The 25,471-nt window shown below is 39.0% G+C and overlaps 1 protein-coding gene across 3 annotated transcripts in view; it reads left to right on the plus strand.

The window, feature by feature from the left end:
- The window catches only part of lzts2a (leucine zipper, putative tumor suppressor 2a), a 76,013-nt gene that overhangs the window by 36,883 nt on the left and 13,659 nt on the right, over positions 1 to 25,471 (plus strand). The window contains exon 2 of one of the 3 annotated variants that reach the window (XM_017721462.2): positions 1,442 to 1,538. The exons of 1 other annotated variant lie outside the window; for it this stretch is intronic. The gene's annotated coding sequence lies outside the window, so the exon portion shown is untranslated. Of the gene's footprint in view, positions 1 to 1,441; positions 1,539 to 13,075; positions 13,283 to 25,471 lie in introns of those variants that run through there. One more of the 3 variants, XM_017721461.2, reaches the window with a different exon arrangement.

The raw sequence follows: 25,471 nt of genomic DNA on the forward strand, positions 1-25,471 counted from the left end.
TGGACCAGAAAAACAGCTTCAAATTCTTCTCAAATTCTTTTTGGTTACTGAGGTTAAGTTTAGGATAAGGTGTGGTTGACCGATCTTGGTAAAACATCTAATTGGAATTTTTCTGACCAATATTGTGATTATGATTTAAGTTGCAGTTGTTTATATTTAAGGAATAAAATGAGGTATGGGCCTTTTCAGGCTAATAAAACCAGTGTTTATATTTTTTCTGGTTTCAGACTTGAACTTTTAACACAGTGTGCCAGCCTGCCAGTTATTTGTGGTTGTGGTGTCACAGCAGTTCACAAACTCCATGTTTTTAAGTAAAATTTCTCTATGAAAAACTTTCATTGTATCAACATTGTTGATGATACACTGTAAGAATAAAAAATTGCAGCATTTGTGATTTGAAAACTGCACTTTTTTAAATTGTTATTTTAATATCGTTCAGCTGTAGGATTCAATTAAAGGGGTTAGTTTAGAATATGATTATTACATAATGGTTATATAAAGTTTTATTCCAAAGTTTTTGTACCCCTGGTCAAATGACATGTTTTGTCGATTTTCTAAATTAAATTAACATATTCTTTACAGGGAACCCACCTAGGCACATTCGAAGGCACTGTTTATTTGCTGAGTTTAACATAATGGAAAAGAGAAATTAGATTTAATGTTTTATTTTTTCCAATTTGTTAATTGTAGAATTGTGCACAAAAAATACCGGAAAATGACATATTTATGTGTCTTTATAGAGGATGTGTTAACTGCTTTTTATTTAGAAAAGCAACAAAACATAAATTGACTGACTTTTGCATATACATATTTAGGACATATCTTAAATCTTAAATCATATCTTAAGTATAGTATAGTATGGTATAACCTAGCTAAAGTATAGTATAGTATAACCTGTCACAATTATTACATAATGGCCTGATCACAATTACTTCAGCTGATTGCAATGTTTTTAGCTGACCACATTTTCCAGAGTTGCAGAGTTGTTAACATTTGCAATCTTATGTTTAAGTTGCAACAAATGAAAGTTTATTAAATGTTTTTTATTAGTTAGGTTGAGTCAAATACATGTAAATATAAGCAAGCCAGTAACACATTTTTTCGAGACACGTCATGGGCCTTATGAAAACAGCAACTGGTACTATAGCACCTTTACAGAGCAGCAGTGATTGTTTTATTTGTATGTACCTTTATTGTTTAAGCTTGAGCTGTGTCTTTCGTCAGATGCGAGCTGTTACATATTGACATTTAGTAAGTAAAATAGCTAGTCAGTGTGGCCATCAGTGTGGCCACTTTAGGCTTGTACTTAAATACAATGCATATAAATGACAAATTGATAATCATACTTATTTATATGGCAGTTTGTCCTCAGCTAAAATTTCATTTCACATTCACTTGTGACAGACCTAGTATAACCTCCAGTGTATGTGTATTTCTGCAGGTCTGTGAGTGCAGTGGCTCTTTGGGGATGTGTAAAGTCTTCTGTTATGCTGAATGTGCTCAGCCTATAGGAGCTGAATTTTGGGCCTTAAAACACAGTAAGAATATTAATCTCACTCTTTCTCTCCACCGCCCATTCTCTGCTGCTGTGCTTTATACAATCATTGTTCATTGCGTGCATGCAGTTCATGAGCCATATGACAACACAAGAAGAGTTTATGCATCCTATAAACTCTGTCACAACTTTCACAACCTACCATGCATGTGGTGCTTTTACATGCAGTACTCTATAAAACAATGTCATATTTTATACTCTGCTGATTCTAAACAGTTAAAACCCAGTCAAACAAAGTTAGGAAAACATCTTATCTCAAGTGTCCTGTCAGATAAGACTGGAAGAAAACATAAATCTTGGAGAAAAGATTATGAGCCAGGGCATATTAAAGGAATATTTAGGCAATAAGCTTTTCTCAAAAAGCTTCTCTCAGTTGATCAATCAAAGGCAAGTTTGATGTCTAATGTTTAGTTTTGCACTGGATACATTGCTAATGTAGCCAACACATAATGGAAATTCATACCCCACTGTTGCTTGATTGGTTTATGATGCTAAAATTTGTTCATGCTTTTGCCCATTTTTATAAACAACAGTATGTCACACTGTATCAGAAAGAAAATATGCAGAACAGTTTGAATTTGCCTAACAATTTGACAAGATCTGAGGCAAATGTGTGATAATTTAGGTATGCAGTTCACACAGTGCTAACTATTGGGATATAAACTTCCATTTATTATTAATAAATAATTTATATAATTATTATTAATAATATAATTTAACAGACATAGTTTGTCTTGTTCAGTTTGTTTTTGAATCAAAATATTGCAGTTTTTGTTTTGTTTTGTTTTTTTTTCTTTTTTGGTAAAAAAGTACTACATATTTATCCCTTTTTACAATGGATGTAACAAACAATGTCTGACTGGATTTATTTTACTTAGATAGCAGAGATGATACAGCAGTAATTTCAAGATGTAAATCTTCTAAAATCTTTGTTTTTATTTTTTCATAGTCAGTTTAGCCGGTTTACTGAATAGACAGCCCAGGTCATGTTCCATTGCTAACTTAATGTACCAAGATAAAATTCCATCAGGATTAAAATATGTTTGATAGGCAAAAATAAATGACTGATTTGTTTATTCTTTTAATGCTTTGTATTACATTAGTATAGATTTAACACCATTCATGTCTTATAGGAGCTACACAGATAGCAGCTAGCCTCTCAGCTGGCCTGTCTCTCAGCTCTGCGGTGGTTATGTAACTATCTGTGGCTGTATGAGTGGCTGAACACATGCTCAAATTCTTCACTTGAATGTCATTCAATAGTCAAAACTACAGCCTTTGTGTAAACAAATATTGTATTTGCCATTTTAATATCTTTCAGTGACTTATCTTGCTTCGGACATTCAAAAAAGGGGTGATTTGTGAAATCATGGTGGGGAGGACCTTTAGTTAACGTTACATGGATATGGCATGATTTATTTTATAGCCTAAAATCATGTCCATTGTTAAGTAGTTAGGGAGTAGTTTTTGATCAAATGTTTTGTTTGAAACAGTGATAAATAAGCCTCTAACACTGGGATCTAAAGAAATAACAAAAGACAAATCTTCTGAAAACTAAATAAGGAAGCGAATATCAACAAAAGAAACAAATATCAAGTATTCAGAATATTCAGATCAGCCCTACGGGTTGGGAAACACTTTTTTTGTTCATTTGATTTTTTACTGAACTGTACTTTTTAATATAAAGTGTTGCACTGGCATGATGCTATTGCATCTGCTCTGCTGGTGTCCACATTTTGGTCAGGGTCGATTAGCAGGCCTGCTCTGGACAGTGATTAATGCTGTGAATGTGTGTCAGTCAGCAGGTCAGACCTGACTTGCATTGTAAAATTTAAATAAAGCTCTTTGAACTATATTTTCCTCTGGGGTCAAGCTGGTGATGGATGACTGGAGCAGTGTGTGACAGCAGCAGTGGAGTGTAAGCAGTTCAGGGGCTATGCAGAAGGGGCTGAGGGATCAGAGGTCAGGGATTGGAGGAATAGTTTTGTTTCTAACAGGGGGAGGGGGCAGGGCTGGGACGCGGTGGCTAGATTGAGGATGTCAGAGCTGGATGGTCACAAAAAGACCAGAAACTCTTTGACAGAGAGACTGGGCACTCAAGTCATTCAGAAGTAGAGCTCTTTTTCTTACTGTCCTGTAACATGCAAAAAAGCACTGCAAAAATGTGAATCACTGTAACTTTTTTGTCCAAACCCCTCTTATGTCAGTGTTCTCAAAGGCAGCATACACAAACAGAGAGATAAGCCACTGGGTCCCTTAGCCAGAGGGGTTGCTCTTCATTGTCATCCAGCTCTCATTGCTCTGACCCTTTTGGCTTTAGCCAGTGCCTTTGAGTGCCCAGTTACTGCATGCGATTGACAGAAGCTTCCCTGAAGTGTGTGTGAGTGTGTGTGGTCTTCTTGGCAGCTGCTCCGCCCCCCAGTCTCCATCCACACTCACACACACCCAAACACAGCTGTTTCTTTCCTTCAGTAGGCTTAGCCTGTCTCTCTCTCTCTCTGTCTCTCTCTTTCCCTCTTTCTTTCTCTTGTTCTCGCACTCTTTTTTTCCTTTTGTATATGTATCAAGTACAGCCTCCAATTAAAGGAATATTCCAGTGTTTTTCAGTCTCTATGAGCCCCCTATGTAGCAAACAGTTGATTATTATCATATTCTTAGAAAAAAATACAAAGCCACACTTTCCGCTGGTTTCTATATGTGTGTCTATATGTGTGTTTTGAAGAGGGATGCACCAACGTGAGAGTTGTGGACAAATACCAAAATCCAGTGTTTTTATATCAAATGGTTAATTTGGACGCACCAGATGTTTTTGTTATCTCTCTAATAGCAAGCCTAACAATGGCCTGATATCAGGCCTAGCAATGAGGGAATAGCATACATCTGACACGTTGGTCGTATCATCAGGAGATCGCGAGTTCAATCCCTGGTGATGCTACAGCCATCGGTAGGAGTCCAAGAAAGCACAATTGGCCTTGCTCTCTCTGGGTGGGTAGGATGGCCTCCTTTCTCCCCCCATCTCTCAGCGCGATGCTAGTCAGCGCAGGCATCTGTTAGCTGATGTAACAGATCTGGCAGTTGGCGCTTTCCTCCGAGCGTGTTCGGCTGTCCAATGAAGTTTCGTGAGCGGCAGTTCGAAAAGAAGTGGTGGCTAGTTTCACAGGTCTTGGAGGAAGCCTGTGCTAGCCCCACCCTCCTAGCATTGGTAGCATTGTGTGATTGGGGGAGTCCTAACTAGCAGGTGGAATTGGAGACAACTAAATTGGGGAGAAAATCGGGTAACAAAAAAAAAAACATATCTGACATACATCAAGAGCTGAGCTGTCAACTGTCTAATTACTTTTGAGCCCCTAAAAGTTGGCAGGGCTGTGTCTGAAAATTATTGTAATTTCTATATTATTCACCCAATTTACAAGTAAATGCCCTCATATTAAAGCTTAAAGTCTGCACTTTGAGCGCATATTCATTATTTGTTTTAACCCCTGTATGATGTGGGAGACAGATAAAATAATAACTTTTTTGACATCCAGATATTTATGGACCTCACTGAAGGTATCTGCCAGCACCAAAGTCGACTGATAAAACATTTATAAAATCTAGAAATTGTGACAAGATCCACTTGGCTTAGCATTACAGGGGAATGTAAAATTTATTGTACAGGGTTACAAATGAATAAAACGCTTAGTGAAATGAATAGAAATGAGTGGAAAATGAATAGTGTTGTAGCCCAGCTTGTACATTGTTATTGACTTTTCCTGGGGGGTACTGGCAGCAACTTCACAATACATTACTTATAATGATATGAATTTCATAATATGATTCAGTGTGTCACAACACTTAACTCAACCACACAACCGCACACATAAAACTAATGAATTTCTGTTTTTGTGGAAGGCGCGCTAAAGGGACCGGTGAGAATTGCTTTCTTCTCCAACAAAGCCATTTATGCAATCTATTATAAAGACTATAATAAATTAAGAGTAAGCCCTGTTTACATGTGCTGGATGTTGTAAACATCACATTTGTTTTGAACACAGTATCAGTTTGTAACAAGGATCGACGTGGAGGCGGTGAAACAAGCAAGTTTTATCTTGGGCAAATTCAGGGTTATAGTCAGAACAGTCCAGGTTCAAATAGCCAGGACAAGGGGAATAGACATAACGAGAAACACAGGATAAACAAAATGGAGAAACACACCAAACAAATCAAACAAAGACCAACGACAAACAAGGGGCAAACACAGGGCTTAAATACACAAGGGCTAACTAGGGATAACAGGAGACAGGTTGAAACACAGGTGGCAACAATCAGGGGCAGAGTCAGAAAACAAGGGGGCATGACAAAGAACTCAAAACAAAGTAGCACATGGATGAGACCAAAACAGAAAAACACATGGAGAAGTGGGAGGAGCCGGTCGTGACCATTTAATTTACACATACGGACATGTAGTAAATGTAGTAAACAGGTTTATCTCTAGGTGTTTTTGTGCATGATGCACAATGATGATGGACATGCAATGTAAATGTAAATGTGAACAAAATAAAGTCAAATGGCTGCTTAGGTGTTTCTATTTTTTCCCACCCCAGCTACAAAATGTTACCAGCAACCTTATCATAGAAAAAAGAGAACAGTGATATCAGAAAATATCTTATATCAGTGATATAAAGTGCCTGAGTTGATTAATGGACATTTCCTGAGCCACTGTGTTTGTCAGTACGCTTTGTCTTCATACCTTTAGGATGGAAAATAAAACCATAAAATGAAACAGAACTCTTCTCTGTAGTCTCTGCCAAAGTGTTTTGCAAACATGACGTAGAGAGTTTTATTCTTTTGCACAGACCTGATGGCCTAGTCATTTTTAGGCTAGATTTCAACTACTTACTTGAATGTCAATGAATAATTGCTGTCTTGACACACATATCGCCCTGTGTTTTTCTGCCACATATTGATACTTTTAATAAAGCCGTACTCCTGATACAGCACTATGAGATTAGGTTGAAAAACAATCAGTTATTCCTTCTATTAGGACTAGTCAAGCAGTCTTTTATATTCTGTTTTCATTGTGTGTTGTGTTGCTGTATTTTCTCCATGGGCCAGTGTTTATACTGACATTTGTTTGGGCTTTCCCATAGAGTTGTTCATATCGACAGCTGACTGAAATCCTCATAGCCTTTAGCCATGGTCAAATTCATCTCTCTGCTTCGTCAGCTGTTCCATTCTGGAACATTTTCCCCTGACCAAGACATGTCGTTTCATTTTTCAGAAATTTCGCAGGTCCTCAAAGATAAAAATGTCTTATTTTTACAGCACACTTATATCCTTACGATTTGTTCCAACTTATAGATGTATAAGCATATATTTCCCTTTTTTATTAAATCTTAATTCTCAATGTTAAATAGCTTTTTCTGTCAGTCCTCCAAAACTCTATTGATTATTCTGGATATATGTAAAAAAAAAAATTCCCTACAAAATGCAGCCCAACCAATATATATACACTAGTCTTTCAGTAGTGGTGCTTCCCAATATGAGGTACTCGACCGTAAGACAGTAAGACAGAGATGATTAACAGAAACCAAAAGCACAAAGCACATTAGATAGCTCAGTAATAATAATATTCATAATTTTAAGTGCCTTAAAATTGGTATTGGTATCAACCATTTGATCATTTGGGCCCTACTACAAGTCACTTGAAACTTAGGAAGTTGTACTGTGCAAGTCTTGTATTTCAAACATTCTGGACAAGTATATGCAAAAATATTGTTTTCATATTATTGAAAACACTGATTACACTTTAATTACTTGTGTGATTGATTGTACTGGCTGAATGTTGGTGCTGGCTGCCCTGACAGGGAGAACAGCACTGGCCTGAACCAAATGCCTGAGGAACAAAAGCCTCGAGCATGCTGGGAGTTAATGGAAAGTAAGCCAGCAGGCGGGCAGAGGACAGCCTCTGACACACTGCCTGCTCCCACCATTCTCCTGCTAAGATTTAGGGCAGAGTGTGTGTGCGTGCATGTTTTAATAGGTGCCACGTGTTACCTCATTGCTCTGTCTCATAAAGCACACAGTCGATGCTGATATTGCGTCCCTGAGTGATTTGCAACCTGTTTCCCTCCATTGTGCTGAACGGCTGCAGTGATCTCTCCTTCTGTTCCCCCAACCTCTTCTCCTCTTTCCCTCTCTCCCTCCATCCCCTCCTTTTCTTTCCTGTCTCCTTTTCCATGTGCTGTCCATGTCTAATGACTGCCCACTGAATAGTGTATTGGAAATAATTAATGACAAGCATCATTATCATGATATCATGATGTAACTAGGTGAAATGTGGAGGATCTCTTTATTTATGCTTTGTCATAATGTTTCTCTTAAAATTTAACGTTATTACAGCAGTTTAGCAGGACCAGTTAAAAGTAATTATGTAATTATGTAATTCATTACATTCTCAGTCACATAAGTTAAATAAATCCATAAATAAGTTCCATTTATGTGTGAAATGTGTTCTGTATCAACAGCTTTGTGTCTGCACTCCTGATTTTCTTTTTTTGCACTTGCTTAGAAGTCAAGAAATGACACAAAAACCACACAACAAGACTGTTTGTACAGTAACTTCTTGTCAAGTTCAGATAACAATAAAATGTCTCCTCTTCTACTTGTGGAATGTATTAAAGTTCAGAATCTTCAATTTTGAAAGATTTCTCTGTGTGTTTCAATGACTTGTGAGTGAAAAAAATACTAAAACATCTAATTACATCACTTTGGCATCATCGGCAGCAATAATTTAGACTTCTAAGGATTAATTATCATCATTAATGATTTCTGCATAATTTAGTTTCCCCCACTTGATATTGATTCTTTCTTCATATCAAGTAGTTTTTGCCTTTTTCATTTTACATGAAGAAATTCTTTTTGGGGTTTGCTAAAATTGGTATTGTATGAGAGCTATGTAGAGGTGCTATATTTGGTGTAGTGACCCTGGGTCATAAATGAGCAGCTGGACTGGGTCAGAGCCGTGGGCTGCAGCTCTGTTTCAGCCTGTTCAGCCCTCTTCAGGCTTTTCTCACACAGCCAGAGTGCCAGTAACCCAGGGACTCTCATGTGCTCATGGATGAGCCTCTTTACTCTTCTGTCTGTCTGTCAGCAGATACAATGACCCACTCTCTTGTATCATGTTCTCTGTTATGTGATCATATAACAGTGTATTTTTTCTCTCACCAGTACTTTGAGAAAACTCCTTGTTTTATGTTAAACATATAAAAGCATCTTTTGTGTTCTCCCTTTCTGTCACCAGCCAATAATATGTTGTCCCTTAACTCAATGTGATTATCTACTGACGACTTGTCTCTGGGGTATCTGGGTACATGGTACCTGTGCTGGCCCCTGGGTATGTTGTGTCTTGTGTCTGAAGGCTACTATTACATTAGCATCCCACCATTTTTGGAAGGCCAGAAACATATCCCACACAATACAAAAGGAAAATGCTTTGAACTAACGCATCATCGCTTTTAAAACATGTCATGTCTAACAGGCATCCAAAGAGTTTAGCTGTGGCACAGACAGGTCAGAGGAGAGGCCCTTCCTCTGAGACATGTGAGACATCCAAATCTTTTCAAACTGCAAATAATGCAATGCCATTGGACAGCTTAACATGCTTGGAGGAGAATACTAACTGCTAATTCTGTTATGTACAGCTACTAGGCACCCTTGTTAGCTAACATTGTGCTACCCACCTAGAGAGTGCACGACCAATTATGTTCCCTCAATGACTGCTCCCTTAAAGCAATGGAGCCACCAGGGATCAAACTTGCTCCCACTGATAGGGCCAACTCTTACATGGTTGCGCCACCCAGTAGCCCCACTTTGAGTAACATATGTGTGTAAGTGCACACTTGTGAATGCTCTGTTTCATGGTGTGAGTCTTTATGCACAAGTATTTATATATGCCCGTGCTTCTGTGTAAGCAGTGCTAAAACTATGTGCTGCAAAGCTGAAAGCATGCTTGTAATGGAGGTTTTGTTAATGATTGATGAGTGTGAGCTGAAGCCTGGGAGCTGCTTTGAGCTGTGATTAAACCATGTCACACACATGAGCACACTGACACAGACATAACTCTCTGTACTCTTTCAGTAATTCACAGATGTGAGCACACATACAGCTTTTGGAAATCTGGGTTGTTTTTCCGAACTCGTGATGGGTTATGTAATCTCTCCCAAGGGGTTAATTAAGATCAGTCCATAATCAAACTCTCTGAAGCTCTGGCTGCTAAACCAGAGCATTGTCTATCTACCAACAGTGCACTTTATTTTTATGCCTTTCAGTGATCCATTTCATGTTCTTGCAATAGCATCAATTGTAGTTTTAAGTATCTTAAATTGTAAAGTTTTGGAATTTCAATTAAAGTCATGAAAGGGAAAACATGCACAGAGTAATTTGGGCCCCATTTGGACTTCAGTCCTCTCCTCTCTTTGGCTCTTTGTCCCTCTCATTCCTGCATGCCCCCCACCCCCAGTAGATGAGGGGTTAAGTGTTTTGTGGGAGACTGTGAAGGCTTCTTTTTATGCGAGTGTGTGTGAGTGTGTGTGCTTGATCAGATGGCCGGGTATGTGTTGGATTAGAGTACGACTCAGTCTGTTGTCCCCTAGCACCATCATTAGTTTCTCTGAAACAGCTTCATTCCATTTGATTGCACTGCCCCTGACTGATAGCTGAATGGGGGAACTGAGCGGCTGGGAAACTTCCATAGAGCTTCCGTCCCCTCCCCCATGTATGCTGAATCAAGCAATCAGGCCTGTTCATTATGATTTCCAAATATTCTCACATCTCTTAACCTCTTTAACTCTAAGCTTATTATTCAGCCATTAGTCCTAAAGGGATAGTTTGATGAAAAATAAAAAATATATATATTTTTTTATTTATAAAATATGCACAAGGCTTCCTTTCTTGTTGGATGCACTGTGTTTTTCTTATTTAGCGTGCACTTTAGATCTGCAAGCACCTAGTATTCATGTATTTAAACAGAGTAATGATGAAGTCTGACTGATGTGTTCCTATTCATGATGTATTTTCATATTCAGAATGGTAGTTTGTGATGTGTGCTTTGTTAGTTCATAGTTCAAATACAAAACAGTATTCAGAGATCATGTTATTAATGGAAAAATGTAGGTAAAACAGAAAAAATATCAACATTTTCTTGTTGGCTTTGAATGGTTAGTAAAAGGTTATTAAGTACTGTCAAATAGACTTTCTTATGTGGTTTCCGACATTGTGTGAATATTATAAATCTAGTCAAATGCTAATCAGCACAATTTGAGAGCAGTGTATGATGATTCAGATACATAATTTGGTGTAGATGCCGTAGACATTGACTTTAATTGGTGTAGATTAACTTACATATAAGTTTCAGTGTTCATTTAGTGAAAAAGTAAAGCAACAAACTTTGGACTCCAGACGTGTCTTGGCTGATTGAATGCATTTGAAGTATAGGATGAAAATTAGATGTTTTTGCAGAGCTAATGCTTTGAGGTTTATTATTCAGTAATTAATATGTATTATTCAGGAAGGTATGTTTTTATGAGAGTGAAGAGGGGCGATCTGGACAGAGTCATAGAGTTTAAGGAGTTTAATATGTATAAATGTGCATGTGTATGTGGATGTGTGTGCCACTGTGTGCAATGTCAAGTTAAACTCCCTGGTGAGTATATGTGCAGTTCATGTTCACATGATAACTTCCCTGGAGGGCACAAGTGTCCATTAATCACTCAAATGCTCATCTGTTCCTAACGGTTCATTACCATTCTTCTCTTTTGCTCTCTTTCTCTCTCTCTGTTGCTCTGCTCTCTGTTCTCCTCACTGCCCCCACAAATGCATTCTCCTGGCTTTACAGCTCTCTGCTCAGGTTAAACCCAGCATGCTGTGCTTCCTTGCGTTTGTTCAGTTATAGGCAATAATTTAGGCAGAGGAGTGGCCACAGAGTGTGCATGGGAAGAGTACCGAGGCCCTTGAGAAAGCAGAACTCGCACATAAATGTACTGTTCTCTCCTTTTCTTACCTCTTTTGAAGGAAAAGTCTTGGCCCATGGGCTGCTTAGATTGGAGCCGGTTCAGAGAAAAGTTGCGCCATCTTTGCACACAAAGCTTTCATCTCAGTTTTTGTATAACTCTTTGATAATGTATGTGGTGATTAGATTTAGTGCATGTGCACAGTTAGTCTGCTACAGTGCATAATATGTACTGCACTTGTCTGAATTTGAGCTTTGTAAGGTTGTTTAGAGTGCTCTGGGTATGCGTGCTTCAGCATTCCCTTGAATTTCTGAGGCAGATTGTCTCTAAAAGGATGTTAAATGAACCTTCAGGCATTTAGTTACAATCTTAAAGCAGTAAATCATCATAAAATGTAGTCAATAAGCCAAGATAAAATTGGTGTTTCAAGTTTGCTGCTTTAGTTTTGCACTGCAACGAGACTAATGTAGCCAAGAAGCAATGGAAGGTTATAGTCACTAATTAGCATTTTGCAAACTGCATCTCCAAATCATCACACACTATTAAAACTGTGTGGAGTTGTTAAGTAATCTCAAATGGATTTGCTTATGAGCTTCTGGCACTGTGTGATGTACTGTTACCTGTGGAAATGGACAAAAGTACAGTCAAAATTCAGGTGTTAAAATGGCTGCTGCTACTGTTTTTTGCTATGTGATGTACTGTTGTTGATTAATAAAAACAACAGTGTATGACTGTGTCAGAAACCACAAACTACATCAAAACTATTTGAAAATACTAAACAACGTAAAGTTGTTTGAGTGATGTTAGGTTTTATGAATTATTAATTAACTGCTGTGAAACTAATGTGTATATTTTGTAGTTAAGACAGTGAGGAATTAAACTGTTGGCCACACACAGATTCTTTCAGGTTACGGTGTTAAATTAAAGGTTTTTTAATGAATTACAGAGGTTTATGAGCAAGACAGAGAAAGGGGGAGAGAGAGAGAGAGAGAGAGAGAGAGAGAGAGAGAGATCCTCAATCAGTCAGTTCATAGCATCTAATAAGCATTAGACTTGAAAGAGGACTCCAGGTTCTCCAGTCCTAACTCTGACCTTACAGAAAAAGAATAGGAGACAGAGAGGAAGAAAAACGAAAATATGAACAGAAAGGGAATGAGCCCCAGCATGAGAAGGGATTAGAAGTGAGTGTGTGTCTGTGTGTGTGTATGTGTGTGTGTGTTGTGCGTGTGTGTGTGTGTGTGTGAGTGAGGGAGGGAGAGAGCGAGGCATGGGGGCCTGCACACAACGTGAGGGAGGGAGGGGGCAGGAAGAGAGGAGGTGGAGCCAACACAGAGCAACAGAGTGGAGGAGAGGAAGGGGCTTCAGAGCGAACGGAGTGGGCAAAGAGAGTAAAGTTTGACCAGAGGAGGAGGAGTGCAGGAGGAGGAGCAGGGAGAGAGAGAGAGAGAGAGAGAGAGAGAGAGAGAGAGAGAGAGAGAGAGAGAGAGTGTGTGTGTGTGTGTGTGTGTGTGTGTGTGTGTGTGTGTGTGTGTGTGTGTGTGTGTATGTGTGTGTGTGTGAGTGTGTGTGTGTGTGTGAGTGAGTGAGAGAGCGCGTGTATGTGAGCGTGTGAGACAGAGAGAAGGAGACGCACAGATTGAAGCTGAAGCGTGGATTGAGCAGGCTGGGATTGTGGACTTAGTTTGCCTCCAGGACATACAGCGGAGACGCAAGGAAACTGCCATGGGGAACACTTTGGGTATGTGTGAGATACGATACAACATACACCCACTCACAGGGTTCAGATTACTGCTGGTCTTTTTGAACACAAAGCTGAGACTGCTTTGAAGTTAATGATTAACTTTCTGACCATGAAGAAGTCAGTAAGTTAAAAGTGGTATAAACAATAAAATGAAGAAAAGCAGAGAGCACTAGCAATGTTATTAAAGCCTGCATTTATCAACTTTATTTATAGATAGACAGACAGACAGATAGGAACTATAGTACAAAAGCATACTGAACTCATATTATTGGATGAGTGTCTCAAAAGACTGTTGCAGCATCTATCTGTATATTTGAGTGCACATTACCTTTTGCTGTGGTCATGTGTGTTTTCTGTGTGCTGCTGAAGAGTGTGTGAGGTTGTGTGATGTTAGAGGGCTGCTGTTGGTGTTGGGCCTCTCAGTGGAGTAATCTGCAGTAATGGACTTACTCAGCCTGGGCCATTTGGTCGTGGCAGCCCGATGGAGGCTGCTGGGGCAGAGCCGTTTTTAGGAACGTGATTACTGCTGTGTGCATTACTTAGAGTGGAGGAGCAGGATGCAGTAATCTGCCGGACAACTGCCTAATACACTCACACCACACAGACACACAGGGAGTGAACGCTGTAATATAGTACTGAGCAAAAGCCAGAGACCACCCTAATATTTAATTTCCAGTCAAAACACCTAAATTATCAAATTTTCAGCAGATATTTCTGGGGATATTAGATGAAAAACAATCCCCTTGCACAAGGAAGGGAAAAGTCATATTAAAATAAGTGAAAAATAGAAGTTTCCAAAACTGGAGTTTAAAAATTATCAAAAGATATAGAGAAAATAGGACTCCTAATAACTGTGCAAGGCCTGGTAGACCATGAAAACTGTCACCATCAGTTAAACAGTTTTGAAACATCCACATATGTTTCTGTCCATCTTTCCATTGTGAGAAGACAATGCTGTGGCTCTGAAAGGATGTGTAGCTGTTAAGAAGCTGTTACTGAGAAAAGAAAGTAAAAAAATGAAGAATCAAACAAGGAAGCTGCTGGTGTTCACAGAACAGTGGACTGACCTCCCCAGAGCCCAGACCTCAACAGCACAGAATATGTGTGAGATTACTTGGATTATGAGAAGCAGAAAGTGCGACCACCTTCTAATACTGTACTTTGAAGGTGTGAAAAAATATCCCTGCAGATTTCTTTGAAAAATTGAAAGCAGGTGTCCTGAAAGAATGGTCACAAAGGCAAAGTGTGGACACACAAAATACTGCAAATGTTTAGTTTTATATGTTGTTGAGGCTGTGCAAATTTCAGTTAAATATGTTATGTTACATTATCTGCTTTTTATCCTGACACTGAAAAGTGAAGACTTGTACTTAATGGCCATTTAAACTGGAAATTAAATTACTGAAGGGTGGTCTTTGACTTTTTCACAGTACTGTAATTATTCCGCCTCAGTAGAAAATCACACAGCAGCATTGGTGTCGGAGGCATCTTTTTTTGTCATTTTTAAATTAGTCTCCTCAGGTGGCCTGTAGACTTGTTTGTTGGCGTGGTTTCACACTGGTATAAAGTTTCCATTGTGCTCCTTCTGAATTTACTGCGACTTAAATGCTGGAGTTCGTGGTCTGACTCAGCTCAATAGTAGACCTGTGTACAGTGCGAGCCTAAAATAGCGTAGACTGTCACTGTAAGTCAGCACCCCACAAACATTGCTTTAACCAGATGAGATCACCGGGGGGGAAGGTGCTTGCGTCACTGAGCTGGAAAATAATAGATGTGTTAAATCACTCTCATATGTGAGCAAGCTTTTGAAATGTGTCCTTATGCACTCCTGGTGCCTTTTGTCTTTTTAAGGAAGGTTTTCTGTATCTTAGGCATGAATTCCACTGCTTTAAAGGCATCACTGAAACACTGAAACATCTCATGGTTAACATAGTTCTGGGCAGCAGTGAATATAGCATGGGGACAAGCTGTGGGGTTGAGTTTTGGGAGGTGAACAAAGTCTCTTGGTTGGAGATTATCATAATTTCCTTCTCTTCTCTTCTCTTCTCTTATCTTCTCTTCTCTTTATTCATTCTGCTCCTCTTTTTCTCTCTACTTCTCTCTTTCCATGCTGGAGATAGTAGTGCCAGGTATTTATATAATACAGGAGCAGTGTGTAGATGTGTATGTGTGAGGGGTTTGAGCTCGTTAGGCCTGGGCTGGGCTCAGCTGACTGCGCTGAATCAGAACTTTCCATGCCATACTTTTCCTTTCCGTCTGAGCTCGCCTGGAATCTGCACTGACGAAGCGGCCGTCGTCCACAGCCCTTTTTGGCACTTTTCACTGTTGCCCATTTGCATGTTTTCAAACTCCAAACCCAGACTGTTTTTAAGTGTTTTTTCCTGCTGTTTGTGGCTTCTGGATACTTCACTGCGTTTGCATTTTCAGATTATATATTTATGATGGCATAGTTTAACTCGGGCCATGCTGGTTATGTAAGAGAAGTATTCTCTTCACTGTGCCGTTTTTTATGACTGCATATTTATGTGTACAGCATCAAACTCAGCTAATAACAATCATGACGGTAGTGAAAATTGCCTGTCATTATTATTACAATAAAATATATTATAGTAATAAACTTTAACTGTAATAATGTGCAATACATTGAGATGGCAAAATTGCATAGACTGTAGTGTTGTGTGTTGCAGCTTGAAGACCACAAGTTATGAAGGGTTTAGGCTGTCTGGAAGTCTGGACATGTCTGTGGAAAAGAGATTGCTTACACTGCAGAATTATTATTCAGTTATTAATCTTAAAACATATTATTCAGTAACTGCTATGAATTCGGTAACTATTATAAAACAAATATGTTAATTATGTACCTATGACAATGAAGATTTAAGAGTGCGATGTAAAGGTCCAATATCATGGAAAACCATAATTTCGTCACATTTTTGTAATAAACATTCAAAACATACCATTCACTTTCCATTCCATACGGTCCATTTTTGAAAGAGGCACCATACAAGGCAGCCAGAGCAGAGGTCAACTACATACACTATATTTCCAAAAGTATTCGCTGCATAATTTGCCTTCACATGCATGTGAAATTGAGTGAGATCCCATTCTTAATCCATAGAGTTTCATATGATGTTCCCCCACCTTTTGCAGCTGTTACAGCTTCAACTCTTATGTGAAAGCTTTTCACAAGGGCTAGGAGTTTGTTTACGGAAATTTTTGACCATTCTTCCAGAAGCGCATTTGTAAGGTCATACACTGATGTGGGGCTTGCAGTCTGCACTCCACACCAAATTCTCTCATCCATGTCTTTATGGACCTTGCTTTGTGCACTGGTGTGCAGTCATGTTGGAACAGGAAGGGGCCATCCCCAAATTGTTCCCACAAAGTTGGGAGCATGAAATTGTCCAAAATCTCTTGGTCTGCTGAAGCATTAAGAGTTCCTTTCACTGGAACTAAGGGGCCGAGCCCAACTCCTGAAAAACAACCTCACGCCATAATCCCCCCTCCACCAAACTTTACACTTGGCACAATGCAGTCAGACAAGTACCATTCTCCTGGCAACCACCAAGCCCAGAGTCATCCATCGGATTTTCCATTCGAGAAGCGTGATTCGTCACTCCAGAGAACACGTGCTCCACTGCTCTAGAGTCCAGTGGCGGCGCTTTACCCTACTGCATTCGAAGCTTTGCATTGTGCTTGGTGATGTAAGGCTCGTATGCAGCTGCTCGGTCTTGGAAACTCATTCCATAAAGCTTTCTATGCTGTTCTTGAGCTAATCTGAAGGCCACGTGAAGTTTGGAGGTCTGTAGCAATTGACTCTGCAGAAAGTTGACAACCTCTGTTCACTATGTCCCTCAGAATCTGCTGACCCCAATCTCTGTCATTTTACATGGTCTCCCACTTCGTGGCTGAGTTGCTGTCGTTCCCAATTGCTTCCACTTTGTTACAATATCACTGCCAGTTGACTGTGGAATATTTAGTATCAAGGAAATTTCATGACTGGACTTGTTGCACATGTGGCATCCTATCACGGTACCATGCTGAAATTCACTGACTCCTGAGAGCGACCCATTCTTTCACAAATGTTTGTAGTAGCAATCTGCATGCCTAGGTGCCTGGTTTTATGCACCTTTGGCCATGGAAGTGATTGGAACACCTGAATTCAATTATTTGAATGGGTGAGTGAATACTTTTGGAAATATTGTGTGTGTCTTAAAGACAGTCTAAAAACAGTCTAAAGAGAGGTTAGGAAATAATAAATCACATTGGAAAATCATGTAAACCTAAATAATGACTGCCCATGTTACATGAAACCACAAAACATCATAATTCCTCAGAGGAAAAAAATAAAATACAAGAAAAATGTAGGATATGTTCTCTTAAGGGATTAATAGCAGTCATGTGTTGCAAGCCAAGCTGTAGAACCGCCTAATTTATATAACTCAAAGCTCTAAATAGCTGAATGGCACCTATACATCATGATGCATTTCTCTGATTTGGGCCTTCCTCTCTCTTTCCTTCTTGCTGATTGCAGTTGATATCCAATACAGTCATAAATGCTGCTCACTGACCCTTCTAGGCCATTCTGTGAAAAAGATCATTCCATCGCCTCATTACCCTCCCATCAGCGACATCTCCGCAGAGTGACCACTCTAACAGTGGCAAGCTAGAGAGCCATTAGCGTGGTGAGGCCGCAGCTCCTCTTCTGGCCTCTCCTATTCCCGGTGTCTGCCTCTCTGACCGCTGGCCTGGGATAAATAATCATTAGTGGTTGGAAATTCCTGTTGTGGCGTCCAGGAGCGATGGAGGAGATGCAGGCACTCCAGCTCTGCCAATGGCTCTACCAGAGCCACTGAGTCAGAAGGAGCCAGGAGAGTCAGGAGGAGACCTGCACGTCTACTCCCACACTATAGAAATACTGCAAAAATGCAGAGAGTAACAAGGTGTTAAACTGAGCAAGTAGGGCAAAGGTCATCAATTCCTCTCCTTGGTAGGTCCAGCACAGTGCTGTTATAGCATAACATACCTAATCACTTAATTACCAGGTTTTGTTTTGTATAATAGCAGAAATTCCATAATTAATTACCAGGTTTAGTTGTATTTTATACAGCAAGGAGGGCCTGGGTTCGATTCCCTGGCCAGGCAACTGGGGTCCTCTCTATGTGGAGTTTGCACGTTCTCCCCGTGTCTGCGTGGGTTTCCTTCGGGTTCTCCGGTCCTCCCACAATCCAAAGACATGCAGTCAGGCCAATTGGACTTACTAAATTGCCCCTAAGTGTGAATGTGTGTGAGTGAATGTGTGTGTCTGTCTGTCTGCCCTGCGATGGACTGGCAACCTGTCCAGGGTGTATCCTGCCTTCCGCCCAATGACCGCTGGGATAGGCTCCAGCACCACCCCCAACCCCCAACCCCCCACCCCCCGCGCGACCCTGAGGGAGAAGCGGCTAAGAAAATGTGTGTGAGTTGTGTTTTATAGCAGGAAATCATCAAACTATGCAGGACTTTGGCCCTCTAGGACCCAAGGGACATGGGAAATTGTTTTAAGTTGGGGAGGCTGAAATTTTAGGCAGTATATATGTGATGTGAATGGTGACGCCATGCAAAATGATGTGCCTTTTTTTTTCAGTTGAAATGGTTGTGATAATTTACCTTAAACAGAGTGTAATGACGTGTCATAACTTGACAAAAGACAAAAATATACCCACGTTAAACTGGTAATGCACACCCTGATTTCTCTGCTCTCTCCTTCTGGACGAACTTTATGCAAATTAATTCATTGATGTCCAGTTAGATTGACACCAATTGTGCCATGTCCACAGTCACATGTTCAAATGCACTCTGAGCGGCAGATACAGGGGTTGATAAAAAGGAATGTAGTCGAATCACGGGACATCATTAGGCTACTGTGTTTTTTAAGTTTAAAATTCAATATTAGGCATTTTAAGCCCCATTAGAAATGATCTACAGCTCTGCACATGCTTTTCTCTTTTTTACATCAACCTGCTAGTGTTGTGCCCCCAGAGTGGCCAGCAAGAAAATACATTGTTATTGTAAGTAGTGCACAGCTACTGCAGGCTTTAAAATATATGAATAAACTCTAAAACATGTAGATATAAGTGTTTAATATGTTAAAGTTTGTTGCGAGTACAAATCTTTTTTTATTTATTTATCTTTATTATTTTGAACAGTGGCAGTTAACCAACGCTAAAATCAGCCTCAGCACCCCTACTTCTCACATTCCTGCTAGGACTGGAATTGCAGATGCCCAGAGTGGTCATGGGATGGGCATTTTAATATTTTTGAATCTTTGGTTGTAATGAATAGTTTATGAACACCGCAATCAGAATTTCCTTTCAGTTGTATTAAAATTTAATAAAAAATGAAAACGAAAGGTTAGCATAAGAAGTAAGGATGCACAATGGAATAATATCTGTATCGGCAGTTTACTGCTTGAAAACAAATTTCGACATTAGATGGATATTTAGGTTTCATTGTATTCCAGAAGAGCAGAACATTTAGGTGATATGGAGCTGCTATGATAAAATGTCTGAACTTTATTTATTTTACTGCATTTGTAATCTTACACAAACAGATGTTACATGTAGTCCCAATTTCTACATTTTGTAAATGTTTATATATTGGCATCAACAGATATGTACATAAAAAAATAGTTGACATCAGCTTAGGCCCACAACTCGTATAAGTACATCTGAAGTTTCACATTTCTGAAGTTTCAAGTTTATTTGTCATTTGCACAACATGTCAGGACATTCATGCGTTGAAATGCTTGTGGTGAGCCTCAAGTAATCACTCTTCAGAAAGTAAACAAAGTAAAAATTAAAATACAAGAAAATACTGAGACTGAAATATATTAAAATATAGAGACATGAGGGACCTATGTATGTAGGGACATTTGCTATGTATAAATATATATTAAACAAGAGGTAATTTATGAAGACATATATACATTAAAAGTCCTTCATTCGAAGTAATCTATAGATGAAAGTTCAGTTGATTTATCTTTCTGTTTTATGTATAGGTTTATACAGTACAAGATGACATACATAACAGTAACTCAATTTGCACTGTATTTTGTGGAAGTCACCATTATCTTTGACGTGAGAACAATGACCGCTGTTTGTGACCATTTTTTTTGTTTCAGTTTAGTTGCTGTCAGAACAAAACCTTGTTTGTTCGTTTTAGTCTTCTTTTTTTGTACGTTATTTTAATGTGCCAGCTGCTCTTCACATTGTGTCAAAATTTCAGACCAGTAGAAACAGTCCAAAATTGTTTGGAATAAAATCTCACAAAAATGCTTTATTCCAAACTACAAATGTCTTATTCAAACATCCAATTATGTACTAGAATGCACTAGGATATCCAGATATCCATAAATTTGAATTACCCTGAATCCATCAGGGTTGAGAAATATCAAAGCAACCCCCTGTTGGACAAGTATATGTCCAGATTGCAGATGGGAATAACATGTCTCATAGTAAAAATTTTTTTTTTTTTTTACATGAAAAGCAAACTGACTTACTACGAGATGTGGAGCTCACTGTATACAGCTAAAAAGTCATAGGTTTGAAAACCTGTGGTGCAATAACATGTTTTGTTGATTTTCCTCTACTGAGAACAAACCAAAATATGTGCACATTTTAGTGCACAGCTTCTGTTTATTTGCTAATTTAACATATTGGTAAAAAGAATAAAACAAAAAAAACTATACTTTTGTGTACAGCTTTTTGTGTAACATTTTATGTTATATTATTTTCTGTGTTAAATGCAGCCACTAAGTAGTAAATATGCATTAATGTTCAGACATATATTTTCTGTAGAAGATATCAACAAAACAAGTCATTTAACCAGGGGTGCTCAAATACATTTTCTTACAACTGTACATATTCTTTGAAAAGTGTCCTTCCCCTGATGACATCAGCATCTGTCTTTCTGTATTATAAAAGCCAAAGAGCTTCAGCTTTGTGTGCAAAAAACGTTTAATCCTGGCATGATTCTTCTTTTTAATATCCTTATATAGTTTTAATTTGTACCTTCTTCGAAGCATTGGCAGTTAATAACAAGGGTTTTTTTGGGCCTTATTTTAAAAAGAACTGACCTTTATAATGCTGAAGAGAAAGTCTCAGCACTTCATTCGACTGAGCAGGCTCCAGCAGTTCCTAGATGTCTTCCTGGCATGGGCCTGGATGAGCCTGCCGTTTGATTCAGTGCCAGTGAGGCCTAGCAGCACTGTACACTGGGCTGAAAAAGCTCTGTCCATACTCTTGATTGGCAGTTAATGTCTTCCCAGATGGCACCGTCTCCTGGGCAGTATTGTGTCAGAGACATCACCCACTGCAGCTCATTGGAGACGTGTGGTGGTGGCCGGCTGTGTTGTGGGGGCCAGTGGATGGGGGCCTGTGAAGCGCAGGACAGGGATAGAGAGAGGAGATGCTGAGAAAGAGTGTGTGTGAGAGAGTTGTGTGGCAGATCCAGTGTCTGCTTTACTCTGCCTTAAATGGAGCCTGTGTGCTTTGAGATGCAAAAGAGCCGACCGACCCCCTGTCAGACCCTGACTTTCTTGCTTTCTCTCTCTCTCTCTCTCTCTCTCATTCACTCTTTATTTTGTTTCTCTCTTCTTGTCTGCCTCCAAGACAACTTTCCTTCTGTCTGTTTTTCAGTCTCTTTCCTTTTCTCTCTCTCTCTCTCTCTCTCTCTCTCTCTCTTTCTCTCTCTCTCTCTCTCTCTCTATTCCCTTTCACACACAGACTTCTACTCTGGTATTTTCTGACAGTTACACAGGAATGGGTTAAGTGTGAATATGACCTGGAGTGGAAATCCCAGTAAAGTTGACATGCCAGTTTACCTGCACAAGACCAAGTATACCTGTAAAATTACCAGGACAGCTCATGTGTGAACAGAAGCTGATACATTACCAGGAAATACAATCATGTCTACATTACAGTTGGCACAGGGGATCATTTCTGTGACACTTTTTAAATTTTTCATTTGAAAACATAACAAATCTACATTGTGTGAACATTTCTTGATAAATAGACCAATTATCATGCATTTTTTTACTCATGTATCATTACCAGAGATTGTTACAGCAGTTACAGTATACATGGTATATATGAGGGGTGAGCAATAAACAAAATGTTTACAGATATTGATCATTATTTTTATATATATTTTATATTTATATATTTTATATTTTACTTGAGATATACAGTATTGTGCAAAAGTCAGAGAACATCATGCCATACATTTAATTTTCAGTCAAACAGATATTAAGTACAAGTTGTTGGTAAGAAAAGCATAAAGCAGAAAATACATTGCAGCAGAACATATATTACACATCACCCAGAGATCTCAACAATTAAATATGATAGAAATTATTGCAGTATTTAATGTGTCCTCCCTTTGCTGTTCTTAGAGATTTGATTATATTCAGGGGGCTTGCTTACAGTTTTTCAAAGAAATTTATAGGGATATTTTTCCACACCTCCAAAGTTCAATTTTAGAAGTTGATTGCATTTTCTGCAATCCCAGTAATCCCAGATGGACTACAGGCTACTATCCTCCCAACAACCCACCCTGAATTATGTAGGAATGCCACAACAGTCATGATGTTTTCTTTTTTCCTCTTAATTCTTGTAACACTTATTGTCATTGAAGTATTTTGCTCATTACATAAATTATTTCCCATAGGTCCCATAAATTATTTCCCATATCCCCCAGCAAAAATACATGTACTCATATCTTGCTTTCACTCTGTCTCATACTTGCTCTGTTTTTGTACACCCCCACCCTTTTCCTTTAGTGTTGAGCTTTCACCCCAGGCTGCACACATGTAGACCTCAAGTACCATGGTAACATCCATAAACACAAGCAAAGCCTGCACAAGCTACAGGTTGGCAATGCTAAAAAAAACTTAGTGAGCCAATTACCCTTGTTCTACAGCCTATGTTGCAGCTTTTAATTCAATCCAGTGCTTCAACAAAAGCAGTACAGGACTAACAGGGTGAGGAGGGGAAACTGTGAGGGGTTAAAGCTGGCAGTAGGGGGATGGGGTGAGGCGGCAGCTTTTGTGTAAAGAGGGAGAGGGTTTTATAGCTCTCAGCTCTGAAGGTCCCTCTTTTGTTTTAGCCTGTGCTTTGTATGGATGGATTTTAAAGCCCTAATGTTTGGTGAAGTTTGAGAGGTTTGCATGTATTTTTCTTAGCTCTGTGGGAGAACAGACACTAAAGGAATTTATGACTCATTACTTTGCCCTTTAGCTTGGATTGAGAATTAAATCCAGTATTTAACCTTTTTTTCAACATTTTTTTCATTGTTCTTTGTATTCAGACTAGGACTAAGGGTTAAATCCAGTTCCAGTTAAATACTGTTTACCGTACATACCCATAATAACTACTCCTCAGTGTTATCATCCAAGATGCGACTGCTGAGTGAGGATCACTTGTGCTGAAAGGAGACACTGTGTCTGTGTCTGCTTGGTTCCCTTGGCCGCGTCACCAGGCAGCAGTGGGGATTTTCCAGATCCATTGAAAGCAGTCATGCGTCAGTCTTTTTCTTGTGGACTTCATTTTTATGCTTCTGTTCAGTTTTGATCACCACACCTATAGGAACTTGCCATATTACTTACCATACTTGTACAGAAACTGTTTTCATGGCTGGTGGTGCATTATGGCACATGTATAACTTCCTATTGGCTGTTTCATTTTTGTTCTAATCAAATTTAACAAAAAAACAAAAAAAAGCTAATAATTGATGTTGGACCCTTAATCAGGAGTGAAGCTTAGGGCTTGTAGAATTCTCTTCCGTTCTGCTCTAGAACTAGATTTGACCTGTGTATGAAAACACAGGGATGCACTGATCATTACCAATTGATACCGATAAAGGATATTTTTCAGATTTATATAGTACTGTGTGGTATAAACAAACACTTTTAATCATAAGAAAAAAAGGTATACAACATACTTAACAGAAAATGACCCAGAAGCCTTAATAGTTGTAATGTAATAATTTGTAATAACTGTAATAATTGTAATAATGTAATAATTTCAGTATATATAGTTATATATAATTCATCCTTTGCCTTTATTACAGATTTTATTCTTTCCAGACACTTGCTTTCACTTTTTTAGATAAATCTGCAGCTGTGTTTTTCTATACCTCCAAAGTTCAGTCTCACAGATTGGTTGCATTTTTTGCTTCTCAAAAGTAATCCCAGGTCTAGACTCTGGGGTGCACAGCCCATTGTTCTGAGAATACCAGCAGCTTTTTTGTTTTATTTGTAGTTTCACCAGTGTGTGTTTACATTTCCTTAAGGTGTTTTGCTGTTACATTACATAGCAATGTGAATGCAATCCTAGCATGTTTCCACATTGTTCAGTCCACGTTCTTCATAACACCAGGAGTGAGTGGGGCTCATTTATAACTGAGGCTGACCAGAATAAGGAACTATAACAAAACTTTATTAAAAATTATAACCTACCTAAAAACTTTGTGGCAGCAAGAGCGCTGTGTTCTACATTCTGCAGCTCATCTGCAGTGCTGCTGTGTGTCATGGTGCCGGCAGGATTTAGAGACTGTGAGCTGAGAGCAGTGTGGCCCCCTGCTGACCTCGCTCTCACATTAGGACATGCTGTCCTGTCTTAATGGATTCATTGGCCCACTGTGCAGAACAGGTGGCATCTTAATGCAGTCAGAAGCACAAAGTCGATCAGGCCTCTCAAAGTTATTGTTCTGCAGTGTAAATCCACTCTAAGAAGAGTATCACAAGACTGCACCAAGCTATTTACTGTAGAGTCACGTTCAGAGGACATGCAGTCGTATGGCTCTTATTCTTAGGGAATACTTCTAGACCAAGTACAACTGCTGGTATGATGGGATAATACCACTTTTTCTTTCTGGTACTGATACTGATATTGAAACCTTCAGTGTCTGCTGAAACCAGTACCAATCTTCCTTTTTTGTTTCGTTCTTCGTACTAAGGTTTAAAATTAACTATCTTAATTCAAACAATTTACCTGGCATTTTAATTTGAACTCTTTCTTTCACAACAAAAACAAGCAAGCAATCCAGACATACCAAAAATATCACTTAACAGTGCAAAATGTCAAGCAAGATTTGACTATTACAATAAAGCAATTCTATCTACTATAATACTTTGCTAAGTGCTCA

The sequence above is a fragment of the Pygocentrus nattereri genome, chromosome 5 (assembly GCF_015220715.1).
Source record: "Pygocentrus nattereri isolate fPygNat1 chromosome 5, fPygNat1.pri, whole genome shotgun sequence".
Lineage (NCBI taxonomy): Eukaryota > Metazoa > Chordata > Actinopteri > Characiformes > Serrasalmidae > Pygocentrus > Pygocentrus nattereri.